The sequence below is a fragment of the Ranitomeya imitator genome, chromosome 2 (genome assembly GCF_032444005.1).
Source record: "Ranitomeya imitator isolate aRanImi1 chromosome 2, aRanImi1.pri, whole genome shotgun sequence".
NCBI lineage: Eukaryota > Metazoa > Chordata > Amphibia > Anura > Dendrobatidae > Ranitomeya > Ranitomeya imitator.
The window spans coordinates 597,161,562-597,178,670 of NC_091283.1; the positions used below are offsets into that span (position 1 = coordinate 597,161,562).

At 46.8% G+C, this 17,109-nt stretch overlaps 1 protein-coding gene across 1 annotated transcript in view; it reads right to left on the reverse strand.

The window, feature by feature from the left end:
• The window catches only part of ZHX3 (zinc fingers and homeoboxes 3), a 33,522-nt gene extending 16,620 nt beyond the window's left edge, over positions 1 to 16,902 (reverse strand). The window contains exon 1 of the mRNA XM_069752345.1: positions 16,811 to 16,902. The gene's annotated coding sequence lies outside the window, so the exon portion shown is untranslated. The remainder of the gene's footprint in view (positions 1 to 16,810) is intronic.
• Positions 16,903 to 17,109: the final 207 nt, after the last annotated feature.

A 17,109-nucleotide genomic window follows, 5' to 3' on the forward strand; every position in this document is an offset into this window, starting at 1 on the left:
GCTACTGATGCTGCCGGCTAATCTACCGTCACTCCACTCCTGGGGCTCAGATCTCACGTTGTGTTTTTCCATCCTTGGTCTCAAAGTCCCACGGTATAAATAAATTATAGTGCGCATGATCAGATTCCTGCAGGAGGGCTGGAAGTAGTGAAGCATGTCGAAAATCTGACCCACAATCAGCCTGACAGGCAAAAGGAAAGAGTGAAGCGGAACAGATTGAGCCTGGCGGACATAAAGCATTTGAGCGCATGGAGGCCCAGCTAACCAGTAAAACTGAGGCATGAAGATGCTACCATCATATTCTACAGGGGACACAAACAAGTGACTCCACCCGAGAACAAAAAATGGTAAATTAAAAAGATTATAGACCAGACTAAAACAAGACAAAGAAAAGTCAAAACAGCAAGAATTTTCTACACCAAGTACGTACAACAGAGTGTATGACGCCCCAGGAACCCGAAATACCTTCAGATGTACCAGAAATGCCTGGCTGTTCACTACAGGGATAGGAGGGCCCATACCTTCTCTGTCATCGGTTTGTGAGAAAATCAAATCAATCCTAGGGGAGGTGTCCGACTACTTGCATCAATGTGGGCCACCTCACAGCTAGAGCCAACCATTGCCACTCCTTTACTAAAATCAGCAGGTAAAAACGAAAACCTATCGAAAGTGATCTTCAGGTTTTGGATGCAGAACCTGACAAACATAATTTACAAGGTCAGCAGTAGGCCACAAAATGGGGACATTTGTGGGACAAGAACATTCAACCGTCATGCGCTACCATTTGCTTTATATACATTTTGATGGTTTTGTTTGCTGGAAGGCACCCTTATATGAAGAATTATCCACGTTCAAGTGACTTATTGAACTCAGAGGGCAAGAAGCATTTTCTACACTTACATGCATGCTATTCTAAGCTCCTAATGACCAAATGAAGATTTTCCTCAACTGGACACACAACTGGCCTGAACTGACAGTGATGGGACTGGACAATCTCCCATGTACACAGCAGCCATCTATATCCCGCATTCTCACTTGGCTCACAGTATTTGTCTGGTGGTCAAGACAGAAATGGTCAGTGGTAGAATGAGCAAGTCTGTGACTAGATCTATAAGATGACACTTGGACAACATTCACACACCCATTTCAGGTTTTACATTCATGTAAGGACTCGTTCACATGGTCAGTATTTTACATCAGTATTTGTGAACCAAAAGTGGGTGGTAAATACAGAAGTGGTGCATATGTTTCTATTATACTTTTCCTCTATTTGTTCCACTCCTGGTTTTGGCTTGGACCATTTTCAAATAAGTTTCATCCATCTGTCAGTTTTTTACGTCCGTGTGCAATCCATATGATGTTCATGTGCAATCAATTTTCATACATCGAAACTTACAAATGTACATGATCACATACTTTAAAACTAGGAAACTGTATCTGTAGAAATTGAATACCACTCTTACAGTCAGTGTGGGATCCAATTTTTTTCACCCACGCATGGACTTTAATGTGTGTGCGTTATCCAAGACTCGGAAAGTGCATGCTTCGATTATTTTCTCACATACAGTTTGGACAGAGAAAAAAAAAAATGTTCATCTGAACAGCACCACCAGAACAACATGTTAATGTTCTGTCCAATTAAAAAAAAAAATAAAAAAAAAAAAAAAATCAGACAACACACGTTTTATACATTCATCTGCATGAGCCCTATATCAATTTGGGAGTGCTGGTTGGTTTTTTTTTTTTTGTTTAGTGTATGGATGTGGCTGCATCCAGACTGATCTTGCACTCCTCCCATTGACCTTGCAGGTGGTGGTAATCAACTCTACCTGCCCATAAATTGTAGGTTTAGCCCAGAGTGACATGTTTGTCCAAAGTTGTAGGCTGGTGGCCCAAGAGTGGCATGTACAGTAGAGTAGGACCCATCAGGGGGAGATCACCTTGCCATGGTTGATGGGCACACATGAATTGGCCAATTTATGCGCTAAGAATCTTCATTTTATCTATAACTAAGTTTTAAGTAAAAAAAAATTTTTATCAAAATATTTTTGAGTAGTATGATTCATATCAAACATTTGTCTGTGTTTTCACATGGCCTAGGTTCCTGTACATGTGCTGCTGTGTTCTTTTATATCTATATGATACAGCTTGCATGTGTTCACATTAGGAGTGCTGGTTGTTATATATATATATATATATATATATTTTTTATTTTATTTTTTTGTCTAAGGGTCACTTCCGTCTGTCTTTCTGTCACGGATATTCATTGGTTGCGGCCTCTGTCTGTGATGGTAATCCAAGTCGCTGATTGGTCGTGGCAAAATGCCCAATTGCCAAATCGGCAATGCACGACCAATCAGCGACGGGCGCAATCCGGCGGCAACATGGCCGCTCCTTCCTCCCCGCAGTCAGTGCCTGCTCCATACTCCCCTCCAGTCAGCGCTCACACAGGGTTAATGGCAGCGCTAATGGACCGCACTCCATTAACGCTGCTATTAACCCTGTGTGACCAACTTTTTTACTATTGATGCTGCCTATGCAGCATCAATAGTAAAAAGATCTAATGTTAAATTTAAAAAAAAAAAAAAAAAAAATCATCATATACTCACCTTCCGGCGCCTCTCCCACTCCTCGCAACGCTCCGGTGACCGGTCCATGCACTGCGATCTCGCGAGACTGCTACGTCATCATCTCGCGAGACCGCAATGCACTCTTGAGACCGGAGCGCGCGAGGAGCGTCGGTAAACACTTCCTGGATCCAGGGGCCAACGGAAGGCGAGTATATAACAATTTTTTTTTTTTTTTAACAGGGATATGGTGCCCACATTGCTATATACTACGTGTGTGCGTGTGTGTGTATATATATATATATTTTAACAACACTCATCTGCTGCAGATCTATCATTCTCTGAGTGCGGAGCGTTGTATAATCCCGCCATCACTGATTGGCAGCTTTCTGTGTACACTGTGCATATGCAGAAAGCTCCCAATCAGTGATATCGGCAGGGTTATACAGGACTACATGGCAGTAGTTTTACTAGTCCTCTAGTGATCTCTAATCTTCTAGTTAAGGGGTAATTTTTCTCTTTATGGAGAATGCCAAAAGAATTATAGGACACGCTATGCACCTCTAGGAATTTAAAAATTAAGAGAAGTGTTGCATGACTTGTAAGTATCTTTATGCCACCTTGGAACACTCCAACATGGAGAAACTACCCCTTCAACCCCATGTCTGAGGACTCTCGCTCAGCCGAACCAAGGGTTGATATGGACTTTTAAGCTATGTCCACACAGGGCGTTTTTGCTGCCTTTTTTCCTGCAGGCAAAAAAAAAAACTCAGCAAAAATGCAATGTGTGAACATAGCCTAAAGGTACCTTCACACTCAGCAACTTTACAACGAGAAGGACAACGATCCGTGACGTTGCAGCGTCCTGGATAGCGATCTCGTTGTGTTTGACACTCAGCAGCGATCTGGATCCCGCTGTGATATCGCTGGTCGGAGCTAGAAGTCCAGAACTTTATTTGGTCGTCAGGTCGGCGTGTATCGTCATGTTTGACAGCAAAAGCAACGACGCCAGCAACGTTTTACATGGAGCGAACAACCAGCGAGAACGATAAGTGAGTCGCCGTTACCTCACTGGATCGCTCCTGCATTGTTCTGGAGCTGCCGTGTTTGACGTCTCTACAGCGACCTAAACAGCGACGCTCCAGCGATCGGCTCGTTGTCTATATCGCTGCAGCGTCGCTGAGTGTGATGGTACCTTTAGGATTGCTACTGCTAACATGGCACTAGAGTTCCTTTCCTCTTCCTCTCTCAAGAGGCTATTTGCTTATCTCTTGCTGATAAGACAGATTTTAGAAAAACTTCACCAAGCACCCAAGTAAAGGTACCGTCACATTAAGCGACGCTGCAGCGATATAGACAATGATGCCGATCGCTGCAGCGTCGCTGTTTAGTCGTTGTGTGGTCGCTGGAGAGCTGTCACACAGACAGCTCTCCAGCGACCAACGATGCCGAAGTCCCCGGGTAACCAGGGTAAACATCGGGTTACTAAGCGCAGGGCCGCACTTAGTAACCCGATATTTACCCTGGTTACCATTGTAAAAGTAAAAAAAAAAAAAAAAAAAAAAAACACACTACATACTTACATTCCAGTGTCTGTCGCGTCCCCCGGCGTCAGCTTCCCTGCACTGTGTAAGCGCCGGCCGTAAAGCAGAGCGGTGACGTCAACGCTGTGCTCTGCTTTACGGCCGGCCAGCGCTGACAGTGCAGGGAAGCTAACTCCGGGGGACGCGACAGACACTGAAAGTATGTAGTGTTTTTTTTTTTACATTTACAATGGTAACCAGGGTAAATATCGGGTTACTAAGCGCGGCCCTGCGCTTAGTAACCCGATGTTTACCCTGGTTACAAGTGAAGACATCGCTGGATCGGCGTCACACACGCTGATTCAGCGATGTCAGCGGGTGATCCAGCGACGAAATAAAGTTCTGGCCTTCTAGCTCCGACCAGCAATGTCACAGCAGGATCCTGATAGCTGCTGCGTGTCAAGCACAACGATATCGTTATCCAGGACGCTGCAACGTCACGGATCGCTATCGTTATAAAGTTGCTCAGTGTGAAGGTACCTTAAGGCCCCTTTCACACTTCCGTCGGTACGGGTCCGTCGCAATGCGCCGGGCCAACGTACCTACAGATGTTGTGAAAGTTTTGCACGACGTGGGCAGCGGATGCAGTTTTTCGACGCATCCGCTGCCCATTCTGCAGTCTGGGGAGGAGGGGGCGGAGTTTCGGCCGCACATGTGCGGTCGAAAATGGCGGACGCGACGTACAAAAACGTTACATTGAACTTTTTTGTGATGACGGTCCGCCAAAACACGACTGATCCGTCGCACGATGGACGCGACGTGTGGCAATCGGTCACGATCCGTCACTAATACAGGTTTATGGACAAAAAACGCATCCTGCGAGCACATTTGCAGGATCTGTTTTTTGCCCAAAACGACGGATTGCAAAAAACAGAAGTGTGAAAGAGGCCTAAATGACACATTGTATGAATCAAGGTCTTTCTCTGCATTATGCTGCTCTCCGATTAGGTGGCAAAAACCTGGTGACAGATAACCTTTAATAAACAAAAAGCACAGGGATGTGTAGAACAGTTGTGTGAATGCAGCCTTATAAGAAGGTAGTAACCTTCTTATAAGGCTGCATTCATACAACTGTTTTACATATCCGTTCATGGCCAAAGATGGAGAGAAAAAAAACGCATGCATTTCAAGCAATAGCTTTAAATGCATGCGTTTTTTCCTCCATCTTTGGCCATGAACCAATAAGGCTACGTTCACATTTGCGTTGTGCGGGGCTGCGTCGGCGATGCACCGCACAACGCAAACAAACGCAACAAAACGCACGCTAAAACGCTGCATTTTGCGACGCATGCGTCCTTTTTTGCCGAAAAATGGACGCAAAAAAAAATGCAACTTGCTGCGTCCTCTGCGCCCTATACTTGCGGCCAAAAAAACGCATGCGTCGCAAAACGCAGCACAAGGCATGTCCATGCGCCCCCCATGTTAAATATAGGGGCGCATGACGCATGCGTCGCCGCGGCTGCGCCCGACGCAACGCGCAAAACGCTAATGTGAACGTAGCCTTAGTGTGATATAATGCAGGCAGATTCTGTCAATAGAGAAGTAACTTGCCTGAAAGGAATGTGATGTGTTTAGATGTGAAAATGTTAACTCTGTTCTGTTTATAAGGATGAATTGACTGGTCAGAATAAAAAAATAAGTCACTTGCATTAATGGGGGGAGAAAATAAGGTTTAGTGACTATTAAACATATCGACATTTATATACTAGGTTTGTTTTACAGAAAAGTATTAGACCCATGAAATAGATGTGAACTGTGTACTTTGCCTATTGAAGACAAGAAGATAAGCCGTGTACCAGTAAACTGTAAATTTGCATATTTTTTTTACATTTTTACCAAGGGGCAAGAACCACTTGCGTGATGGGCATCCCTATGGTAAACAATTGCATGACCCCACTCATACTAATAATCATCTATTGTCTTTAGACAGCTGTATGTTAAAACGAGATCCACAGGATAACATTTATGCTGTATATGCTGGGACTGGACCAAAATATTTAGATTATATAATGCAGATTAACTTGCACTCAATGTATTGCAATGACAGATATTTGTGGTGAAAACGTGCAGGATTTCTGCAACAGATCAGGCATGCCTGCTGTCCCATCACTCGCCGCACACTGTACTGTGTGATGTGGAGTTTGGTGTGAATCTAGCCTACAAGGGTGTCTGGTTTGTCAGCAACGTGAGAAAAGGAAGTTGTAGGAGGGATATAGGGGAGTATTCACACCCTACAGATCTATTGCAAACATTTCTGCACATGCCCCATTCACCTGAATTCTACAGGAAACCTGCCAAGTGAAAATATCCCAACTGCTTACAATATCCTTCATCACCTCTAATTGTAATGTGGAAAGCATACAGAGCACAAAATAGGGGAGACTTCTGCAGGATATCCATTCCATGTTTGTGTTATGCACTAATTAGTTTATGCTATCCTCCAGCAACTAAGGAGTAGTCCACTACTCGGACAACCCCTTCTCATTCACTATGTTCCCCCCCTTACAAAATAATAACAGCTATACTCACCACTGGTGTGGGTAATTTTGGTGCAAACAGCCAACCAACTGATGTGCATAGGAGACATCAAACTTTCCCTGACCGATAAATACCGGGCAAGAGAAGGATCAGGAATTTAAGCGGTTTTTATGCAATGCCTTAATTCTCCCAATGGATAACCCATCGCCAGTGGTGGTCTGGCAGCTGCCTACTCCCCTCTCCCCACTGAAAACACATAAAAGGTTATTCTCATCTGGTTTACTCAGGAGAGCCCAGCTCCCTTGCATCCTGCTCACTGGGAAGAACATACTCATTATGATTGACAGTTCGGACCAGTGTTATCGTGTCGCTGGCCCAAACTCTTTGCCTCCCATGCTGCTATACGACAAAGGAGATGAGCGCAGCACTGCTGAAACGGTTTGGAATCGGCGGCCAACCCCGCAATCCAGTGATCTGGTCAGCTTCAGAGCAGTGCTTACAAGCACAGAACCAAAGCTTGTAAGCACTGCACATGTTCGACCATCGCGACCACGTTGGCCAGTAACCTAAACAATGAGCAGTAAGCCACAAAATAAAGTAAAAAAAAAAAAAAAAAATTGTCATTTTGAGAGCAGAGAGGAATTTTAATAACAAAACAAATGCCAATTTGCTTGTTATTATAAGCACTTTTCAATTTTACCCATCTGAGAAGACGTTTATGTGAATGAGGGTGTCATGTCATGGTAAAACTGGACATTTACATTAAAAGAGCCATCAAGTAAGACAATATGGTTGTCACTCTCGCCTACAGCTGTGGGCTCTGTAGTAAGAATAATTCCTGTACAATATAAAGAAAAAAAACAAGGCACTCCAAAGTGTTTCTTATCTTCCTGTAAGTAGACTGACAGCTCTCTCTCCTGACTCCAAGCTTTTCTGTGTTCACTATGACAGAGCCGTTGTCAGAGGCCCCAACCACCTGATCCTTAGATCCCCTGAGATAAGATGTTGGGAGGACAGTGGAGAGGGCCAGCCAATTCTGCCAAATCCCATTTATCTAATACCGTATGTATGGGGTCCTAAGTGCACGGCACAGTATATGCCAGAAATGTCTGAGATGTGTGTCCCATCTCTGAGAGTTGCATCTTCTCTGGAATAGTGTCCCCAGAACCCTATCTGGCAGTCTATAAATAAGAGGTCACACAGGTGCATGTTTCCATTGGCTTCTATGGGAGTTGCAAACCACGTTCCTTGTGCCAGAGGAGTGGCCAGAAGAGTAAAGACTGGGCCTTTAGTGATTCTTCTTTCTTGACCAAAGATAAATGTCTCCAGCAGTGACCGGCACTGTGACTGCCCCCTCCCAATACAGCAGAAGGCCCTATACCCTATGCCTGCATTCTTACAGGTAGAGTCAGAGTGGTCACTAACAGCTTTTAAGAAGGGACATCACTGTATGTCAATGGAAGAGACAGTTCAGGTTTCATTCTATAGCTTTCATAATTACACCAAGATTCATGGATTCCTTGGGTTGGCTGTGAAATGCAGACAACGACTGAATTTCCCCTGTAGCATTAATAAAGGAGCAATTACAATAAAACGGGTTCATAAAACGTTTAAACCCTTTCATGTGATTGAACCTTAAAGGGGCCTCAAAGGGGATTGTCCACCACTACTGGACAACCCAAGAGTAATCAATTCAGGACCCCAATTATAATAAAAACAACGGATACTCTACTCCTGCAGAGGCGCCATTCCAGAGATGTTGGCGCAGCTGCAGCCTTTCCATCCACTCTGACGGAATATTGATGAGCTGAATCTGACGGACGGCTAGTCTTTGGCTATAGCCAGCATATGACAATGTCACATCGCCAGGTGCAGCTGCGCCAACATCGCTGGGACATCACCCCTACAAAAGGGGAGAATCCATTGTTTTTATTTTAGAATTAGGGTACTGAATTGATTACACTGGAGTCCCCTCTAATGGTGGACAACCTGGCTAGTAGGTCAACTTTTTACATTTTTGCTTTTCAGCAGCCAAAACGTTATTCTTTCACTGCTGTGTCTGCATGATGCTGTTTTATGCAGGACAAAGTGTATTTTAAAAAGATAAAATACATAAAATTACTATGTGGAACTTTTCAGTTTGCAATGCAAATATAGGAAGAGAATGTAGTTTAATTTATTTTTATTTTTTTACACCAAATTACCTGTGGAGGTAGTTTTCCATGTTATGGTAAAGTACTTAATGTTGACACCCCTTAAAAAAGCATAAGCGAAATGCGTGTTGAGAATCTTCCCTTGAATTCTGCAGTCACTTTAACATGGGTAAGCACTAGTGATGATAATAATAATAATAATATTTATTTATATAGCGCCAACATATTCCGCAGCGCTTTACAGTTTAACCGTTTCAAACACAAAATTCAAAACGTTAATACAATAATTAAAGTGAAATAAGACGACCCTGCTCGTGAGAGCTTACAATCTACAATGAGGTGGGGGAGATACAAAGTACAGGTGTGTATTTACAATGATGTATTTACAATCATGGTCCAGCCATCTTCAGGGGGTGGGGGATAGATGGGGATAGTGAATGGGCTACACACACACAAACATAAAATGACTGATTAGTGAACGTGATAGGCCGCTCTGAACAAATGTGTTTTGAGCGAGCGCCTAAAACTATGCAAATTGTGGATGGTCCTAATATCTTGGGGTAGAGCATTCCAGAGGATTGGTGCAGCACGGGAGACGTCTTGGAGTCGGGAGGTACGGATTGGCGCAGAGATTAGTCGAAAGTAATTTGCAGAGCGCAGTGGTCTGTTAGGCCGATAAACAGAAATGAGGGAGGAGATGTAAGGGGGTGCCGCATTGTGGAGAGCTTTGTGGGTGAGAACAAGTACTTTGAATTGTATCCTGTAATGAATGGGTAGCCAGTGTAACGACTGGCAAAGAGCGGACTCGTCCGAGTAACGATTAGCCAGATGGACGACCCTGGCTGCTGCATTAAGGATGGACTGGAGAGGGGAAAGTTGAGTGAGGGGGAGGCAAATTAATAGAGCGTTGCAGTAGTCCAGGCGGGAGTGGATCAGGGCGACAGTGAGGGTTTTTGTTGTTTCTATAGCGAGAAAAGGGCGGATTCTAGAGATGTTCTTTAGGTGTAAGCGGCACAAGAGGGCAAGAGATTGTATATGGGAGGTGAAGGAGAGATCGGAGTCAAACATAACACCCAGATAGCGCGCCTGCTGCCAGGGTGTTATTATGGTGCCACCCACGGAGAGGGAAATGTCAGGTTTAGGGAGGTTAGTACATGGCGGGAGCAGAAGAAGTTCAGTTTTGGAGAGGTTGAGTTTCAGATAGAGAGCGGACATGATGTTGGAGACTGCGGACAGACAGTCAGTGGTGTTCTGTAGTACAGCAGGAGTAAGGTCAGGGGATGACGTGTATAGTTGTGTGTCATCAGCATAAAGATGGTACTGAAAGCCAAATCTGCTGATGGTCTGTCCAATTGGGGCCGTGTAGAGGGAGAGAAGAAGGGGGCCAATGACTGAGCCCTGGGGTACCCCGACAGCAAGAGGAAGAGGAGAGGAAGTGGAGCCAGAGAACAGAACACTGAAGGAGTGGTCAGAAAGATAGGAGGAGAACCAGGAGAGAGCAGTGTCCTTAATGCCTAGTGACTGGAGCCTAGAGAGAAGGAGAGGGTGGTCAACAGTGTCAAAAGCTGCAGAAAGGTCGAGAAGAATGAGCAGAGAGTGGTCACCATTACGTTTTGCTGTCAGAAGGTCATTGGTCACTTTGATGAGTGCAGTTTGTCGAATGTAGGGGGCGGAAACCGGACTGTGAAGGGTCTAGGAGGGAGTGAGTGGAGAGGTAACGGGTAAGGCGGGAGTATATCAGGCGCTTCAAGAGTTTAGAGATGAAGGGGAGATTGGAGACCGGTCTGTAGTTGTTTGTGCAGGATGGGTCGAGGGTGGGTTTCTTTAGTAATGGAGTAATGATAGTGTTTGAAGGAGGAGGGGAAAATGCCAGAGGAGAGGGAGAGATTAAAGATTGTAGTTAGGTGACTTGTGACTACTGGAGAGAGAGACTGGAGGAGATGTGAGGGAATGGGGTCGGTAGTGCATGTAGTAGGACGAGAAGAGGAGAGGAGCTTGGAGACTTCTTCTGTGATGGGATCGAATATGGAGAGTGAGCCAGGGGAAATGAGGGGAGGGATGGGAGTCACTGAACTTAGTGGTTGGGATCGGATTTCCTGATGGATATTGTCTATTTTCTCTATAAAGTGGGAGGCCAGGTCATCAGCACAGATGTCTGTGATAGAGAATTGTGCTTTTGGCCTGAGGAGGGAGTGAAAGGTGTCAAAAAGTTTCTTGGGGTTGTTGGATAGTGAGGAGATCAGGGTGATGAGCGAATATACTCGTTACTCGAGATTTCTTGCGCATGCTCGGGTGTCCTCTGAGTATTTTTTAGTGCTCGGAGATTTAGTTTTTCTTGCCGCAGCTGAATGATTTACAGCTGTTAGCCAGCTTGACTACATGTGGGGATTCCCTAGCAACCAGGCAACCCCCACATGTACTTATGCTGGCTAACAGATGTAAATCATTCAACTGCGGTGCTAAAAACTAAATTTCCGAGCACTAAAAAAAAAACACGCTCAGCGGACACCTGAGCATGCTCGAGAAATCTTGAGTAACGAGTATATTCGCTCAACACTAGTAAGCACCTTATAATGATTAATTAACTAATTACCTTCTTTTAGCTTGATGCAATCATACATATGTTATCATGTGGTCATGGATTGAATGCTGGATAAATAGCAAGCTAGTCACTAATGATGAGCGAATGTTCTCGGATAAGGTGTTATCTTAGCATGCTCCGGTATATGCAGAAAAAGAGAGATAAACGGCACAACTCCGAGGACACGAGGCTTATTAAAACTCCAGAGACATGGGTGCCAAATTCAGCATGTACAAGAAGAGAGCATGGCTCTCACCATCCCACAAACAATGTCCTTTTATTATGGATACATGTAAAACAGAAGCAGGGAGGCTTTCAAGTGATACCATTTTAAAAACAGCACCCTGACACATTGAAAACTGCTGTCAGGTAGTTTATTAATCCTTCAGGTGGTTTTCAGGAATTAATGCAAAGTGGCATGACAGGAATGAAAAAGTGTATTTTACCACCTAAATGTCGCTAACTTCTGAACAGGCCACTGTAGCCGGCAGATGCTAAGGCCGCTATTTGGTCATGAATTGCCATGGCAAATATCAGGACCACAGAATCATGACCCCAGGGCGCAGATAGGGACAAAGAGGAAGCCCCCACACTCTAAACCATTTATGTGATGCAGTCACTACTGACAGCAGCATCTAAGGGGTTAAACAGATACGGACGATGCAAATACTGATCGTGGCTGATGCAGCAAGTTGTCAGCTATAGTGGACAGAAGATAGCTGCTGGGTTGTCACCTGTAGGGGGGCATGCTATTCTCTTATATCTCAGGTCAGTAAAAAGACTTATTGGCGGTCATTAAGGGGTTAATCTTCCAATATTCACCTTTTTTAAAATCATATTTAGATTTTTTGTGTATTCATTGTATTTTTTAATATAGTGAATTTAGTACACCAGTATGTGACTTAGAGTGATAAAGTAAGTAAAGTAAGTGTTTTGTTATATTAAATTATATTACCACAATTTTTACGTGGGAAGTTACTTGGGGACCATTTTTAAAAAGGATACACAGGACTTTAGCAAAAAAACAAACAAACAAACAAAAAAAACATGTAGCTGATAACAGCGGAAACTACCTACTTCTCGTAACTGGCACCGGTCATTGACTGCTCCTGCCAGAGATTCAGCTGCTCCCGGTCAACAGAGCAGCAGTTTATCTACCTGTTGGCAGGGCAGGACTACTGGTGTAATGCTGATTGACAGCCAGCTTCCCCCAATTACGCAGCAGGAGCAGGCTGTCAATCAGCATGACACCAGTAGTCCCGCCCTGCCAACAGGTAGATAAACTGCTGCTCTGTTGACCGGGAGCAGCTGAATCTCTGGCAGGAGCAGTCAATAACTGACGCTGGGTACAACAGGCAGGGAGTTGCCTCTGTTAGAAACTACATTTTATTTTATTTTTTTTACATCGTGGATATCCCCTTTAACCCCTTTCTGACCTCGGACGTACTATACCGTCCGAGGTCAGATCCCCTGCTTTGATGCAGGGCTCTGCGGTGAGCCCGCATCAAAGCCGGGACATGTCAGCTGTTTTGAACAGCTGACATGTGCCCGTAATAGGTGCGGGCAGAATCGCGATCTGCCCACACCTATTAACTAGTTAAATGCCGCTGTCAAATGCAGACAGCGGCATTTAACTACCGCTTCCGGCCGGGCGGCCGGAAATAACGTCATCGCCGACCCCCGTCACATGATCGGGGGTCGGCGATGCGTCTCCATTGTAGCCATAGAGGTCCTTGAGACCTCTATGGTTACTGATTGCCCGTCGCTGTGAGCGCCACCCTGTGGTCGGCGCTCACAGCACACGTGCAATTCTGCTACATAGCAGCGATCAGCAGATCGCTGCTATGTAGCAGAGCCGATCGCGTTGTGCCTGCTTCTAGCCTCCCATGGAGGCCATTGAAGCATGGCAAAAGTAAAAAAAAAAAAAAGTAAAAAAAAATGTGAAAAAAATAAAAAAAATATAAAAGTTTAAATCACCCCCCTTTCGCCCCAATCAAAATAAATCAATAAAAAAAATATAAAATCTACGCATATTTGGTATCGCCGCGCTCAGAATCACCCGATCTATCAACTAAAAAAAAGCATTAACCTGATCGCTAAACGGCGTAGCGGGAAAAAAATTCAAAACGCCAGAATTAAGTTTTTTTGGTCGCCGCGACATTGCATTAAAATGCAATAACGGGCGATCAAAAGAACGTATCTGCACCGAAATGCTATCATTAAAAACGTCATCTCGGCACGCAAAAAATAAGCCCTCAACCGACCCCAGATCACGAAAAATGGAGACGCTACGGGTATCGGAAAATGGCGCAATTTGTTTTTTTTTTTTGTTTTTTTAGCAAAGTTTGGAATTTTTTTTCACCACTTAGATAAAAAATAACCTAGTCATGTTAGGTGTCTATGAACTCGTAATGACCTGGAGAATCATAATGGCAGGTCAGTTTTAGCATTTAGTGAACCTAGCAAAAAAGCCAAACAAAAAACAAGTGTGGGATTGCACTTTTTTTGCAATTTCACTGCACTTGGAATTTTTTTCCCGTTTTCTAGTACACGACATGCTAAAACCAATGATGTCGTTCAAAAGTACAACTCGTCCCGCAAAAAATAAGCCCTCACATGGCCAAATTGACGGAAAAATCAAAAAGTTATGGCTCTGGGAAGGAAGGGAGCGAAAAACGAACACGGAAAAATGAAAAATCCCAAGGTCATGAAGGGGTTAAGCAATATTTTTCCACTGTAACTGGTGCATTCATTGGAGCCTCAGTCACGGAGGAAAATAGTCCACTATATCACACCTGATGATTGAGAGTTATGCTCGTTCGGCAGGTGATTGCCGGCCTGTTTAGTTGAGCCAGCTTGTTCACTAATTATTGGCTCATCTAAGTAGGTCACTAGAGCAGATCATCAGTATTCGGCTTCGCTCACATGAGCGCATAACATGGCTGAGCGCTGTCCGATGTTTTATCAGATGGCACTCGGACAAATGTTATACCCAGGGACAGCGTGGATCGGATATGTTTTACTCATATTTCTATGACGCTGCCACGCTCAGGTCACAAGACCCACGGCCAGCCCATATATTGCGGTCCGATTTGCACAGTTGTCTGAGGAGCCCTTTGGCAGGGTTCAGAAGAGCATATATCATGATCTATATATGGACCAATTCCCTGGATTGACCACCAGTCGGCATCTGAGGCTGTAAGCTCAAGTCAGGAGACTCCCCGTCAGATCGGGAATTGCGGCCTGTGTACGGACCTTAAAATACATTCAGGTGATCCTGGTTTTAGTCCGGTGGGAGACTGACACCCCCTCAACCAGCTGTATGCAACTCCACACAGATGTAAACATAGGATATGCAAACTGTAGGCAGGTTGAAAGACCCTACAAAATCACCCTTTCCCATACAGTTTGCATGGGCCCATGTAGAAGGAACGGAGCGCATGTTATGGGGGATACGTTATCTCCTGGGGGGCAGCTGCTGGCTGGAGGAGGGGACTTGGCTCAGTGCTAGATATCATTTCTGAGCATGTTAGCATGGGCAGCCAACGCATCCAAAAAGGTGAATATCACCCAACTGGGTCACATTGACTACTTCGGGAATAGGGAAAGTTGTGCTGCGGAGCCCAGTGTACCTGTTCCCATTCACTCCTCCTGATAACTGTGCCACACCACGGAGGACATCGCTCCCTGAGGTGCCAGCACATCCATGCCAGGCTGTAGGGTGCCACACCACGGAGGACAGCGCTCCCTGAGGTGCCAGCACATCCATGCCAGGCTGTAGGGTGCCACACCACGAAGGACAGCGCTCCCTGAGGTGCCAGCACATCCATGCCAGGCTGTAGGGTGCCACACCACGGAGGACAGCGCTCCCTGAGGTGCCAGCACATCCATGCCAGGCTGTAGGGTGCCACACCACTGAGGACAGCGCTCCCTGAGGTGCCAGCACATCCATGCCAGGCTGTAGGGTGCCACACCACGGAGGACAGCGCTCCCTGAGGTGCCAGCACATCCATGCCAGGCTGTAGGGTGCCACACCACTGAGGACAGCGCTCCCTGAGGTGCCAGCACATCCATGCCAGGCTGTAGGGTGCCACACCACGGAGGACAGCGCTCCCTGAGGTGCCAGCACATCCATGCCAGGCTGTAGGGTGCCACACCACGGAGGACAGCGCTCCCTGAGGTGCCAGCACATCCATGCCAGGCTGTAGGGTGCCACACCACGGAGGACAGCGTTCCCTGAGGTGCCAGCACATCCATGCCAGGCTGTAGGGTGCCACACCACGGAGGACAGCGCTCCCTGAGGTGCCAGCACATCCATGCCAGGCTGTAGGGTGCCACACCACTGAGGACAGCGCTCCCTGAGGTGCCAGCACATCCATGCCAGGCTGTAGGGTGCCACACCACGGAGGACAGCGCTCCCTGAGGTGCCAGCACATCCATGCCAGGCTGTAGGGTGCCACACCACGGAGGACAGCGCTCCCTGAGGTGCCAGCACATCCATGCCAGGCTGTAGGGTGCCACACCACGGAGGACAGCGCTCCCTGAGGTGCCAGCACACCCATGCCAGGCTGTAGGGTGCCACACCACGGAGGACAGCGCTCCCTGAGGTGCCAGCACACCCATGCCAGGCTGTAGGGTGCCACACCACGGAGGACAGCGCTCCCTGAGGTGCCAGCACATCCATGCCAGGCTGTATGGTGCCACACCACGGAGGACAGCGCTCCCTGAGGTGCCAGCACATCCATGCCAGGCTGTAGGGTGCCACACCACGGAGGACAGCGCTCCCTGAGGTGCCAGCACACCCATGCCAGGCTGTAGGGTGCCACACCACGGAGGACAGCGCTCCCTGAGGTGCCAGCACACCCATGCCAGGCTGTAGGGTGCCACACCACGGAGGACAGCGCTCCCTGAGGTGCCAGCACATCCATGCCAGGCTGTATGGTGCCACACCACGGAGGACAGCGCTCCCTGAGGTGCCAGCACATCCATGCCAGGCTGTAGGGTGCCACACCACGGAGGACAGCGCTCCCTGAGGTGCCAGCACATCCATGCCAGGCTGTAGGGTGCCACATCACGGAGGACTGCAGTTCCTGAGGTGCCAGCACACCCATGCCAGGCTGTAGGGTGCCACACCATGGAGGACTGCAGTCTCCGAGGTGGCAGCACACCCATGCCAGGCCCAGCTATAGGGTGCCACATAACAGGACCCGGGCAGGAGCACAGCCTGGAACCAGCCCTTCCACGCTCTGCACTGACTCACACTGTGACTGCTCCATGACTAGCCTGTTACCTCCAGCGCACACACAACTGCTCAGGTCCAGCCCCCTACAACTCATCCTGGAGACTACTGACCCTCCCCCACCATATGTATAACAAATAACGCGCGCACAGCGCAGTCCACCGCATGCGGCAACGACCGACACAAAAGTCCTTATCACTAGCACTCACCGACTGCCGGTGTCACAGCCTCTCCGCTCCTCTCTATCGACTGTTTCAGGGCCCCGGAGGAGGCGGAGCCGCAGCGAGGTGAGAACCCAGTCCTAAACGATGATTGGCTATCTGCGGACCACGTGAATTCTCTCACGCTGGGCAGGGCAAAATCAAACCAGCGCCAACCGCCGCCAGTATAGAGTGACCATGTGACTAATATGGGCGGGGCCAGCCTCCCAGCGCTTACATTAACAGCCACGCCCCAAGCTTATCAATGCAAACAACAAAGCTTTATTTAAAAGGAGGTTCAGACACGA